Source organism: Rhineura floridana, chromosome 8 (genome assembly GCF_030035675.1).
Source record: "Rhineura floridana isolate rRhiFlo1 chromosome 8, rRhiFlo1.hap2, whole genome shotgun sequence".
Lineage (NCBI taxonomy): Eukaryota > Metazoa > Chordata > Lepidosauria > Squamata > Rhineuridae > Rhineura > Rhineura floridana.
In genome coordinates, this window is record NC_084487.1 from 32,739,014 (window position 1) to 32,753,150 (window position 14,137).

A 14,137-nucleotide genomic window follows, 5' to 3' on the forward strand; every position below is an offset into this window, starting at 1 on the left:
TGGAATAACTGCAGCATGAAGTAAACAAATATTTAAACAAAAATATCAGGTGGGAGGGGAACAAAATCCCGAGAAATGGAGTATGCAAGTGCTTCAGCCAATCACCTGATACATGATGTTGTGCGTGTCCAGTTCCCAACTTCGCATTCAAAGAGCTTGTTTTTGATTGGAATGTACTCCACTTGACTTTGCGAAATGTATAAGTTCCAGTTACAGCCAGGGATATTGTCTCCGTGTTTGGATGATAATATGAGTTTTTAATATCAAGAAGAAATGCCAACCAGCACAAAGTCATGTCTGATTCTATAAATCTCTTTTTAAAATATGGGCAACCGTTTTTAAAAAATGGCTACAGAAGTGGATCTCTGTAAAGGATGACTGGTCGATCTGTTTGCCATAGTTGCATCTCAGACATTAAACCTTAATGATTAAGGAATTAGCTCAGTGGCAGTGCTTGGCATGCAGAAGGTCCCAGATTCAATCCCTGGCATCTCCAAGTAGGGCTAGGAATGTCCACTGCCTGAAACCCTGAAAAGCAGATGTTAGTTTAAACAATATGGAGCTAGATGAGCCAATGGTCTTAATCAATATAAACCAGCTTCCTGTTTCATCTATTGTAAAGTTGATTGTGTTTGGTGCTTTTTTTTTTATTCACAGTGAGAGCTTCTTTGCTATTGATAATGACATTCTAGACATATTCATCAGATGAAGCTGGAGATGCAATAATGGGGAAACCACCTGCTTACTTCCTGCCCGTGAGCCAGCTTTTAGAAGCTAAGGAGCCCTGCCAAATAAAAAGGAGATGCAAATAGATTCTGCCTCAATTGGTTCCATTTGGAATGGAGTCATTTCTGAAATGAGGTGTGCTTGGCGCCGACTTTGCTGTCTTTTCGGCGCCAAGTTAAAACCTTCCTCTTTTCTAAGGCATTTTAATCTAATTTTAATCTTAATTTAGTTTTAAACTGATTTTAGATTTTCATTTTTTTTTCATATGTGTTCTTGTTTTATTATGATGGGTTTTATTGTATGTATTTGTATTTTTGCTGTACACCGCCCAGAGAGCTGTGCTAGTCGGGCAAAAATCTAACAAATAAATAAATAAATAAATAAATAAATGAACTAAGAACCTGTTGCATTCTGACAAGAATTAGATCTGTTCTAGAAATAGCTATGTTAGGCTATGCTCCTTGTGTTGTGCCACATGTTCTGTGCCGGCGAGAAGATGATAATGTATTGCTTTTGTTTTTGTTTTTGTTATTATTATTATTATTATTATTAATCTTGTGTTCTGTGAAAGTATTATTACTTTTCCTCATTGCTGCCTCCAGAAACTCATTTCCCCCAAAAAAACATTAAGGAGAGAGAGGGCTCATCCAAACGGAGCGGGATAATCCACGTTTTCCATATCCGGTTTGTCATCTGACAGTCATCACTTTGCCTGTTTGTTCGCTTTTCCCAATAAAAAAACCACTTTTTTTGCGCCCACACACGCAGCGAGAGGACCTGTACTTCTTCTCGCTTTTTCCCTGCTCCGCCCATAACACTCCCCCCATCAGCCAATTGGTCCGCAAAAATATGACGTATGCTCCTCTCCCCTTTGCAACAAAGCACAACAAGGCGCATGCGCTTGGATGTACGAGCGCGAAAGTTTGAATTTCCTGATGGTTTGGTAGTAGTGGCTGTAATGGAGTTCCTTGTTGCTCATCACTCTGGAGCAGTGCCGGCTGGGGGGTTTGTCTCTAGGTGCCCCTGACCATCCATGGGGATTGTGGTCAGTGCAAGGGATCAGCGCTTGTAATCGCTGGGCGAATCCCCCCATAACCCTTGGGGTCATTCACTTCAGGGTTCAGTCCCGGACCATTATGCGGCTTGGCGGCAGGAATGCCGCCCATGAGGGAACCAAACAGCCCCCCCATGGGTGGCCACTCTTGGCTCGGGCAAGGAATGCGGGCAAACAGCCCCACATGCTGCTGTGTCAATCTGCGCTGAAGCGACCAGCACAGGCTTTGCAGTGTTCCCTCTGATAAAAGAATGCCTATAATTCCTGTATTTTTGCTTGTTTGTATTTGTGATATTTCGCAAAACCAACTGTATGCTTTTCTACCTTTAACGTTTCTGGAGATACATATGATTGCAATTCCACTTATTTCTCCAGAACAGCAAGTAACAATGTGTCATGTCTAGGAAGGTAGACCACCAGTCTCTATGGTTGCGCATGGCTGAGACGCTCTAGCAAACCACTTATGTGCCAATAATTCCTGTGGGTTTTTTGCTTGTATTTGCCATATTTTGCAAAAGCGACTGTATGCTTTTCAGCTCAGCTGGGCTGGGAGAACCTGCAGGCTGTGGTTGAAATTGACAAGACTCAAAGAGAGTAGCCTTGCAGGCAGGAAAGCGAAATTGACTAAGGGTGCATGAGCGTCTGTAATCCAAGAGGAAAGCCTCTATTTCTCTTCTCCCCCCCTCTCCCTGGACTCTGGATGCCTGGAAGCAAAGACCAATACATTCAAGAAGGGCATTTGATGTGGGGGTGAGGGGTGGGAGGTGGTGGTTAGGCAAAGATAAATATTTTCTCCCTTGAAAAGGTTTACAAACAACCACAACTGCAGATCTCACCCTGAGCGGCTGCCCAGTTTGCAGGCTGGCTAAAAATTAACCGCTGTTGCTGCTTCTGCGCAAATGCGCTTTTTTGCATCTGCGCAGTAGAAGTTGCACCCCCCCCCAACACCACACCATTACTCTGATAGGTTCCTTTTTTCCGGGCTTTCCCCGGACATTCACACACATGTGCAACAGTGGAAATACGTGATTGGCTGAGAATGAGGGAAGGGATATGGGGAACCGCCCAAGAACTGCCCATCAAACACCCACAGCTGTAAAGTCCACAGTATTGCATCCGAGCACCTGAAGGTACAGCGGATGATTCCCGGTTTGAAAAAGCAAAACACATGATTTGCGGTATTGCAGGAGCGGATTTAACCGTGCGAAAATGCGCAAAAGCATGCGGCGTCATATGGATGACCGAAAAATAATGAAAACACAAAGCGATCATATCACGCATTTTACAGTCGTCTGGATGAGCCCAGAGTCAGTGGACTGGCTGCGATTTGCTTGTACACAGAATGTTACGCTCTTTGCAAATCCATTTTTTAAAAAAGCTAACCACTATTTTTTATATTGTTTGACTTTTTGGCTTCACTTTGTAAAAATACAAATACATGTTTCTCTTCTGTTCTGTATCCATTTGTGTATATATATTCACCTACTTAGGAGACCTCTTCCTGCATCTGATAAAGTGGAAGGCTCTGACCCCTGAAAGCCAGTGACAATGTATTTTTGGGTCTCTGTTGATTTTATGATGAGAGACTAACTCATCTACTCCCACAAGTCTGAACAGTCTGTAAAACTTATGAGTGGGTAGCAAGGCAACCCTACCTGTTCAACAATTATTGCAGTGATGATGGGGGAGGAGGAAAAATGAAAAAAAAAAAGCAAATAGGGTTTTACCCATATGTCAGAAAATATTTTTCACCTCGATTTAGTGCTATTTTGCAAGGCTGACCTGTTCTATTGTGCTAAGTGATTGAGGAAGGAGGGAAATATTTATTGGGTACCCCCTGAAGATTATATTAATTAGTCCCTGTAGCAAGCAATATGAGGACCTTTATCTTAGCTTGCGTAACGGCTAACGGGGTTATTGGTCCTCAGGCCATTTAATCCTTTATTAAACCCAATTAGCATCAGTGGCCTCCTGTGGCAGCAAATTCCACTGTGTGTGTACCATGCAGGTTTCATGCCCACACAGTGTGCTCTACTATTTACAACTCTTCTCGTTTTATTTGCTCTAAGGGCACCTGCCGTTAATGATAACAATTATGCTCACAAACAAAAGCAACTATGCAGGGTCAAAGTCCAGAGGCAAAAAAGAAGTCCAAAAATAAATACAGGAGAGAGAGGGAATATGGAACCCAGAAAAATGGGTCACAATGTTCTGGTTGCCAGAACAGTGTTTAATCTCCCAAAGTCAACTCCTGAAACATGGTAAACAATATGCAATGTCTGTCTCGTTCCTTGCCTCAGTGATAAAACGCAGAGCTTATCCCAAAAATAAAACTAGTAAAATACAAACCCATCAAGTCTTACAGGACTGTACTCATAGTGATTTTAAATGGGCCAGCACTATCATTAGGCAGAGTGAGGTGGCCACATCAGGTAGCTGAGCGTGGATGACATGAAAGAGGTGCCAAAATGTTAAGTTATTTGATTTATTATTATCAAAGGGTGATATCCAGTGTTAGTCATATTCAGGCCCAACTGCACTGTACATTTAAAGCACTGTTATACAACTTTAAATACTCATGGCTTCCCCCAAAGAATCATGGGAATTGTTGTTTGTTAAGGGTAGTTTGAGTTGAGTTCCCTTAAATATTAGACAGGTACTGTGTTATCACTTTGGCACCTACTGAAGACCACCCTGGGCTCCTCCTGGGAGGAAGAGTGGGAAATAAATCAAATAATAAATAAATAAAATAAGAAGAGATCTTACCCCAGTCTGCTTCTGTGTTGGAATTGCTTTTTAAGATGTTTTTAAAGATGTTTTGTTTTAACATGTTTTTAAAGATGTTTTAATATATTTTAAAGTCTGTTTTTAAGACGTTTTAGAGTGTTTTTAGTGTTTTGTTTGCCACCCTGGGCTCTTTCTGGAAGGAAGGAAGGATATAGATAGATAGATAGATAGATAGATAGATAGATAGATAGATAGATAGATAGATAGATAGATAGAAGACTCCTATTCCACACAGAGGTACATTTCATAGAGTTTCCTGGGAAGAGGGATTGATTGTTAAACCACCCTAGGAATTGTAACTCTGTGAGTGGAATACAGGAAGAGAAGTGAATTTGACACCCAGTTCTGAAGAATTACTTCCTCTTCTCTCCCTCTCTCTCTCTCTCTCTCTCTCTCTCCCCCACCATTCAGTTTCAACTGGTTTTAGTATCCACTCTGATCCAAAATAGATTCAGGATGTTTCCTGAAACTGAATGCTGACGTAATCAGGGCTTTTGAACTGGCACAAAACAGTCCATCCCAGACAGCTAGTGCTTGGAAAGTTCATTTAAAAAAGGAACTAGAAGATATAGGAAAAGCCTCACAGTCTTTTCTTCAGATTGCTTAGCAACAGTGCTTACGTGACTAGGCATCCTTAGGAACAGCAGCACCTCAGTATCTGTCTAATAAACCTTAGAACGTTGCACATGTTACCAAATTCTTCCAAGCTACACAGGAAGTGGATTGTACTGTGAAAGACCAACCCAAATTATGTTTGCATTTTGCCAAATTTGTAGGGCAGTACAATATCTCAGAGAGGAGGTCAGGGCTCCTCCTCCCCTGATGGATTCACTATAGCTGCCCAATTTCCCTGCTTTTTAAAGTTTGATAGAAATATCTGTGGGCTATAGGTACATTCTTAAACCGCAATGTTTTTTGCCTATTAGTGAATTTCTCTGCTTTTTAATCCAGGAGGTAAGAAACGGGATCCTGTGCAAGCTTGCTGAGAATGGATTGATCATTTACATGTTTATTGAGTTCAGTGGGATTTACTCCCTGCAATCATGTTTAGGATGGGTGAAACTGACCACAGGGGATGGGGAGGGGAGGAGCAAGAGGGAGGGGATAGGAGGGAGGAGAAGGAAGGGTGGGTTTGATCAGTTGCATACCTTTTGAGTTCAATGGGATTTATTTCAGTGCAATCATGTTTGAAAATGGAAATGGACCGCCTTCAGGTTGATCCCTATGAATAGGCAACCCTATGAATAGATTCTTCATGGTAAACGGTATTCAGAGGTGGTTTTACCATTGCCTTCCTCTGAGGCTGAGAGGCAGTGACTGGTCCAATGTCACCCAGTCAGCTTCATGGCTGTGTGGGCAGTACCGCCCCTAGGCACTGGGAAGCAGGGCAATTGTTCCCAGCCCCACGCTTTGGGGACCTCCACGCTTGGCGATCTGCGTATATAGAGTGAGAAGCACTGATGGAGTAAAAGCAATATGATTCGCAGAAACCGGTGACCAGTGGAAGAGATAAGACATGTGTTTATTCTAAGCCAACCATTCCTCCCCTTTCCTGAGTGAGAATAACCTCATAAAGCCACAGAGGTTGCATTTGCATTTGCAGCCACTGTCGCCTGTTCCAGAGCGAGGGACGTTGCGTGGAACTTCTTTCCCCCGAGAAACCAAATGGCAACGGAGCAAAGGTTTACAAAGTTCTCCTCAACCCTTCTCGCTCCCCCTCTTGCCTTTCTTTGGCCTTCAGGCACAAGGCACATGTGCAGGTTTACACAATTCACATACCGTACGAGAGGAGGAAGGGGAAAACACGAGTGTTAAGCCCAGCAGGAAAGTGAGGTGGGCCTCAGGAACTATGTAGCAATAACAACGCTGGTCTCAGCTACTCTGGGCTGGGGTCTGAAGGGCTCAAAGAGAGGGAGAACAGCCGCCTTTAAGACATTTCCCTTGAAAGACAGATAGTAATATAATTTTTCTCCACAACGGGAGCAAGGGGTTGTGGTGGGGGTCTTAACGCTATTTGAAGCAGCCTTTTGCTCCTGTTTCAACGGAAGGGTAAATATGTCACACACCCCGTGTGTACACTCAAACTTAAGGTCGATATTGGAGGGGGGCGTTAATAAAAGGGGCAATGGGAGCCCATCCGGCCCTCTTCTTGAAGGGTAGACTGATTTTCTCGCCCTCCCAGGCCTGTGGCTAGTTCTTAAGCAAATAAAAACCCACCAGGCAGTTTCATTCCTTCAAGGGATAGATAACTTATGTTGTCGCCGCCTCCCCCCCAGGCTGGGGCTAACTGGGGCGAATGTCTTCCACCATTTCACGCTCCTTGGGAATTTGTAGGTCAGACTTCTGAATTTGCACCACAGCCTGCTTTTTCCTTCCCGGGAATGGTCTTGAAATGTTTTGTAAGATGTTCACAGCTGTCTCTGTTACATTGAAAGAATGTGGGGGGGGCAACTATGCTTTTGCCCCGGGCCCCGCACATGCTAAGGGTGGGCCTATATGTGGGGATTCGAACCCTGGTCTCCCTGGTCATAGTCCAACACTGACCTGGGGGAGGGGCAGGGAGGGGAGGGGGAGGGGAGGAGATTGGGTGGGTGGGCACTGGGCAGAGGGGAAGCCTCTTTCCTTTCCAAAAGGAAAACATTGTCAACAGTATCATTGCTTTTCGGTGTTTTCCTCACCTTTTTATTCTACAGCAGGCACATGTAGCCTCCCATCCAGATTTAAACCAAAGCTGTCCCTGGCCATATCCACACCAGGCCTTTATTTCACTTTGGACAGTCATGGGTTCTCTCAAAGAATCCTGGGAAGTGTAGTTAGTGAAGGGTGCTGAGAGTTGCTAGGAGATGCCCTGTTCCCCTCACAGAGCTTCAATCAGAGTGGCTGTTAAGCCATTCTGGCCACTGGAGCTCTCTCAGCGGAATAGGAGTCTCCTCTCAGCACCCTTCACAAACTACACTTCCCAGGATTGTCGGAGGAAAGCCATGACTGTGTCAAGTGAAATCAAAGTCTGGTGTGGGAGTAGCCCTCTGATTAGCCAAGCCGAGCAGCTGTGAGTCTGGCTTTTAGAACCTTAACAGTTGGTTCTTACTGAGCATGCTTGACATTATCATTCAGTTCAATGCTAAATTTATTAAATTTATTAAAAATCAGCCAGGCATTTTTTTTTAACTTTTAAACTGCAGAAGATGAAGGTCAGAGTATGGGGCAAGGTCAGTAACAGGATTACAGGTACTCTGTGAACATGGCTAATTTTTAATGAATTTCAACAGATTATGAGAACTCTCAGAGAAAAAAGTCCAAAAGCGGTCTGGGTTTCCCCCCCTCTTTCTTTATACTTTGAGCTCTCTATTCTTTCTGTCTGTTTTGTGTATCGCCATGAAAATTGAGAGGGTTGTTAAGCAAGCATTTCTGAGTTCAGGACTATACATTTTGTAAGGTTTTGTTTTGAAATGATCTTATGGGAAGCATCAGAATGACATGGGGGTATTTTCAATTTAACATTGTGGAATGTGAAAGATCCACGCTGGCTATAGTATACAGACACTCTCGTAGCTGTATAGTTTTTTATAGTGTCCCCAAAGAAGGATTATTCTGAAATGTGTCAGGCGTGAAATAGATATCTTTTTAAGCACCTGGCATTCCTTCCTCCTTTTCAAATGTAAGAACAAATACTGAAATGTTTTCACTTCATTTTATACTTTTAGTATTGTATACAGTGTTTCTGCTTTGCACATTTTCTAACCCCCAAGGATCAACAACTGTCTCTTTGGAGGATTTGAGAGAGGCCAAGATTGAAATCTAAATACAAAGGTAAAGGTTCTGACCACAATCTAGTTATCTGGGGAAGAGTTTTCCAGCACAGGAAGGGCAACTCTTTCATTCTTTAAACAATAACTGAGAAGACCTTTTACATTTGAACACAGAAAACCTTAACAGATATTTCACTGATTCTCCCCCCCCCCCCACGGCCCATGTCCTGAAGGGCTGAAACCTTGTTTGCCTTTTGGTAAAGAATCTGAACTCCATCCAGAGAGTTTGTTGGCAAACTGTAAACATGTGTCAGCTTCTGTGTCAGCTATGGGGAAGGGCTGTAGCTCAGTGGTAGAGCATCTGCCCAGAATTCTGGGAACTGCAGTTTGTTAAGGATGCTGAGAGTTGTTAGGAGACTCCCTATTCTCCTCGCAGAGCTACAATTTCCAGAGTGGTACTACAGTCAATCCTTCTTCCCAGGGAACTCCGGAACTGTAGCTCTATGAAGGAATAGGGTCTCCTAACAACTGTCAGCACCTGTAACAAACTGCAGTTCCCAGGACTGGTTTGGGGAAGCCATGACTCTTTAAAGTGCTTTAAATGTATAGTGTAGATGGGGTGCAATAAATAAGGAGATCTGACTCCTGGGGAGTCCTTGCTTGTAGCTCTGTTGTGCCTCACACTGGCAACTGTCTGCCACAGAAGAAATATCCTTGGGATGGGCTCAACTCTCACCTACTATGGCTGCACTAAAAACAACTCTATCACATAGGCAATATTCCCCTGCCTTCCCCATTATGATAAACTAAACCAAACCTGGAACCCTGGACATTCACTTCTAGGAACTGGCTGGCTCTCTGTGCTAGGAGTCATAGGTTCAGGTTTGCTTACTCTGTGCTCTGTTTAGCATTTCGTTAACATAGTTCATTGGCCAATGGACTGATAATGCTATTGTCTGGATAGGATAGTCCTACAAGATCTAAACAAATTTGCCAGCAGCAAGGTTAAATATGTTTCACTTAAACTCTGCTGTGTTTGTTAGGAATTGCATTACTTCTTTTCCTTGTTCTTATAATGGTATAAACTGTTTTACTTGTTGGACTATATTGCTATAACCTGCCCTGGGACCTTATGGTGAAGGGCAGGCAGGTAAGAAATCTTCTGTATAAGTAAAATGATAAATAAGGGATCGGGCCCCCTTCATCCCTTGTTCCTTCCAGTTTGAAGCTTAACAAATTCAGAAAATTAATACTGAATAATTGGATTTTGTCTACAATTTTCTAGATATTTTCTTTAGAAAGTTAGAGAGTTGTTAGGTTTTTTTCCCTTTACAATGAGAATGAGGCAGGGAAAAAAGTCATTGTAATGATGAGATGGGGGGGGAGATATTTCTTATTTATTTATTTTCTTACATTTATATCTTGCCTTTCTTTCATCATGAAGAAACCCAAGACAGCATTACACGTGGTTCCTACAAAGTCTCCCTCAGGTATTGATCAGACCCAGACCTTCTTAACTTCAGAAAGGTGGTAGCCCCATGTACTTTCAGACCATATGCTGTGATAGGTATTGGAAGGAAAATGTTCGAAGCTGGCACTGCTACTGCATTTTGCTAACAGATTTCATGGCCCTGTGCCTCAATTTCATCATCTATCAATCAAACAAGAAAATAGTATTTATCTATCCTTCACAAAGCTTTTCTCGTTAATGCTCATGAAGTTCTCTGAAGGATGAATACTCTGTATGCAGGACAGAAAAGTGATATTTATGTTGGAAACAATGGGCATGAAGAATATAATTAGTTTTAAAAAATGAAGTGGAGAAAAAAACGGATGCTTCAGTTGTAACCTGTTGGTGCCAGGTAAGTTGAGCTGTTTCCCACTCCCTTATTTTCTTTGGTGTTTCTTTTTCCTTTGCTTCGAACAATCTAAGGCCACATCTGCAGCATACGTTTAAAGCTCTATTATACCACTTTAACAGTCATGGCTTTCCCCAAAGAATCCTGAGTAGTTTGTTAAGCACACTGAGAGTTGTTAGGAGACCCCAGTTCCCCTCACAGTACTATGATTCCCAGAGTTTCCCGGAGAAAGGGAATAAACCACTCTGGAGGAATCCATGGCTGTTTAAAGTGGTAGTGCTTTAAATGTTTGGTGGTGATGTGGCCATAGATGCAATTAGAGATAGTGTAAGAAAGAGAGAAAAAAACACAATTTAAGTTGGGGGGGGAGGAGAAGCATGACAGAAGTGCATAAAATTATGCATGGCGTGGAGAAAGTGGATAGAGAGAAGTTTTTCCTCCTAATACTAGAACCTGGGGCCAATTCATGAAGCTGAATGGTGGGAGATTGACTGACAAAAGGAAGTCCTTTTTCACACTGCAGCAAAACTACCCCAAGATGCAGTGATAGCTGCCAACTTAGATGACTTTAAAAAAGGGCTTAGACAAATTCATGGAGAATAAGGGTATCGATGGTTCCTAGTTGCAATGGCTGCTACCTCCAGGATCAGAAGCAGCATACCTCTGAACTAGGGTTGCTAGGTTCATGGCCTGAGACTGATCCTGTGTCTTTAGGAAAAGAGAAAGTCAGCCTAGTGCAACGCTGTAATGGGAAAAACCACAAGGTGGAATTCTCCCTTCCCCCTGCACAACTTTTAAAGATACAGAAGATCTCTTGGTTGCCAGGCCCAGCCTCCCAGAGGTCTTCTGTATCTTTAAAAGTTGTGCAGGGGAAGGGAGAATTCCACCTTGTGGTTTTACCCATTACAGTGTTCCAAGAACACCTGTACTTGGCTGACTTTCTCTTCTCCTAAAGATACGGGATCAGTCTCAGGCTCTGAACCTGGCAGCCTACACCCGAGTGTGTAGGCATGTAGGCATAGGAAGCTGTCTATACTGAGTCAGACGTGAGGTCCATCTAGGTCAGTATTGTCTACACTGACTGGCAGCTGCCCAGGATTTCAGGCAGGGAGTCTCTCCAGCCCTACCTGATGTCAGAGATTGAACCTGGAGCCTTCTGCATGCAAAGCAGACACTCTACCACTGAGCTACCACGCTTCCCAATATGGCGTATAGGATTGCAGCCTAAATTACTCTATGTTCAAAGGAGAAATGCATCGATGCGACTTTTACCAGTTTAAGCTTTCCTGATTTGAGGCTATGCCTTTGATGAAGAGAATAGGCAGCAAGTTGATCGTAGCTGGTTGTCAAATAACAACAGTCTGGGAAGTGCTAAATTATTGCTATTATTATTAACAATCATTATAAATAAATGTTTCAGAGGGTTACAAAAGCAAATGTGATGTCTCTCAGCTTGTGCTTGTGGGTTATTTCCCCCCCCCCATAAATGAATAACAGCTGAGCTAAGAGGCCAACAGCAGAAAGGCACCCAGTAGCGATCTGTTCAGAGGAGGAATATTGCTTCAAGGGAAAAAATAAGGGACTGCAACAAGTGAGTTAGTGCCTCTGCACTGGAAGTTAACTGTATAGACACCTATCCTGGAGCTGGGCCTGCAGTGAGAGGTGAGTTGCTTTGCTTACAGAATCTTTGAGATTCATGAAGAAATTATCTCCAGGTCCAAAGCATTTAAGGGCAGCCATTGAGCTAGGGTTGACAGAGAGCTGGAGAAAGGCCAGGAACAGGGTTGCCAACTTTCCCCCACTGGCTCCTGCTCATTTGATTTACAGCTTGATAAATGCTTCTCTTCATACCATGAAAAGCTCCACCTGGTGATCAAGCTCCTATAAAAACACAGGAGCATACTATTTTTTGTTCCTGGTCAGCTGGCAATCCTAGCCAGGAAAGTCATTTGTCACAGTGCATTTTCACAAATGATGTTAAAGCTATAATTTGAACATACACTTAATTGCGATTAAACCTCTCTGAGCTCAGTGGGGTTTTTACTTTTTAATAAACATGTATGAGATCAGGATGCATGATTTTTGTTTTAGCTTCAGATACATCGTCTGTAAACATTGATAATGCCGTGTAGGAAGCTGAAGAGAGCCTTTTTCAAAAACAACACCCCCCTAATCTTTCTTTTTGTCAATGTAGATTTTTCATTTACTTTGCAGATATGGGAAAAGCCAAAATTGGTGAAAATTGGTGAAGTGTCACTTATGAAGACTTCATAAAAGGAACGTTACTGCAGAACATCCCAGTGCAAGCAACAAATCAAGTGAATGAAAGATTAAAGCTAAGTAGGATCAAGCTAGAGTGAGTCAAGTTGTTCTTGCTGTTATTTAAATTCTGACTTGTCCCTCTTTGAAGAGCCCAGTGTAGTAATGCAGAGAAGCAATATAAAGGGGGGGGATCATATTTTTCAAAGTGCTTCCACATCCTTTAAAGTCCAAGAATGAGAGCAAATAAAAAATAAACATAAAAATGAGTATCAGTAACACTTGCTTATCTGTGCTAAAATCTCTTTCTGGACAAGAAATGCCCTTTGATAGGAAGAGAAGAATGATGTGTGATAGCTGGCAAAGTTGAAGGGATGCAACGGAAGACTGCAAGACACTTGCTGTTCAAAAATGTTTCACAACCTTGGCTTTGAGGGTGGCCTACAGGGAGCTCCTTTAACTCCATTTTGAATGGTTTCACACGTCATCATACAGCAATTGCTTTTATACAGTAATTATGTTTGCCATGGATTTACCACTGTCACGCATGTGTTTCCTGCAGCAAACATGCCAATTGTGATGACAAATGCAAGGCCATGTGCACGCCCCTCAGAGCTCAGATGGGGCATAGCTCCTCAAAGCAGGTTACACAGGCATTTTAAGGATTCACATCAGTTGTTTACATTTCATATGTTTGCTGTGGGAAACACTAGCATCACTGTGTGCTGGTCTACCTTTGCAAGATCTTCAGAAACTCTAGTCCAGAATTTGGGGGCAAGGATGTTAGGGTCATATTGCGCCTATCGTGCACAACCTGCACTAATTATCAATTTGTTTCTGGACACACTTCAAACTGCTGGCTCTGAACTTTAAAACTGTAGATGGCATGGGGACAGGATACCTGAGGGATTGCCTCCTTCCATACCAGCGTGTCCACTCATTCAGATCAAGTGGAGACATGCTTCTCTGTGCCCCATCTATGGTGGAAGGGTGACCGGCTAGGATTAGAACCAGGGCCTCCTCAGTGGCTGCACCAGTGTTATGGAACACCTTGCTCAGAGGACTCTATCTTTGATTGCTTTTTGGCAGCTTTCAGTAGGCTTTTCATCTGAAGAGCTGAGCTGGATGTAGTGGGAAACTATTTTATCTGCAGTGCTTGTCCTTGTGAGGTTTGTTGATATTGTCATTATACTTTTAATTTGTGGTTTAATTGATGTGAGCTGCCTTGTGCAATACATGTGCATTAGAAAGGCAGGGTATACCAAAACTGATAGATCCTTTTATCCCTGTTAATGGAGCTGAATAGAGAATATCACTCATGTGAGAAATACTTTGGTAGTGGTGGAGATAGCTAGAGCTCTTGACTACGATTGTGTGGATCTGTCAATTTCAGTTCCTCTCATTTCTCATTTTTCCGATCTTCAGTTCTGTACATTTCCACATCAGTTTGCAAATTTACAATTCCTCATGAAAATTTGTCAGCATTTTTCTGTATACCATACACATTTTTGTATGTGATTTTGCCCGATACACATATTTTTGGAAGTAATTTCCACTAATAGAATGCATTTTATGTTATATTCACTTGTAACATCTTTTTAAAAATGCTTTGTGTTAATATGTTTTTAAGGATATTTTGTTGTAATATATTTTAAAGTCTGTTTTTATGATGCTTTAGTGTTTTTAGTGCTTTTGTTTGCCAC

General features: G+C 42.5%; 1 protein-coding gene across 6 annotated transcripts in view; it reads left to right on the forward strand.

The window, feature by feature from the left end:
* Positions 1 to 9,330: 9,330 nt before the first annotated feature.
* Positions 9,331 to 14,137, forward strand: part of LOC133390356 (cystine/glutamate transporter-like) — a 62,576-nt gene continuing 57,769 nt past the window's right edge. For 2 of the 6 annotated variants that reach the window (XM_061638811.1, XM_061638814.1), the window contains exons 1-2: positions 9,813 to 10,178; positions 12,390 to 12,531. The gene's annotated coding sequence lies outside the window, so the exon portion shown is untranslated. The other 4 variants (XM_061638810.1, XM_061638808.1, XM_061638807.1 and 1 more) reach the window with 4 other exon arrangements.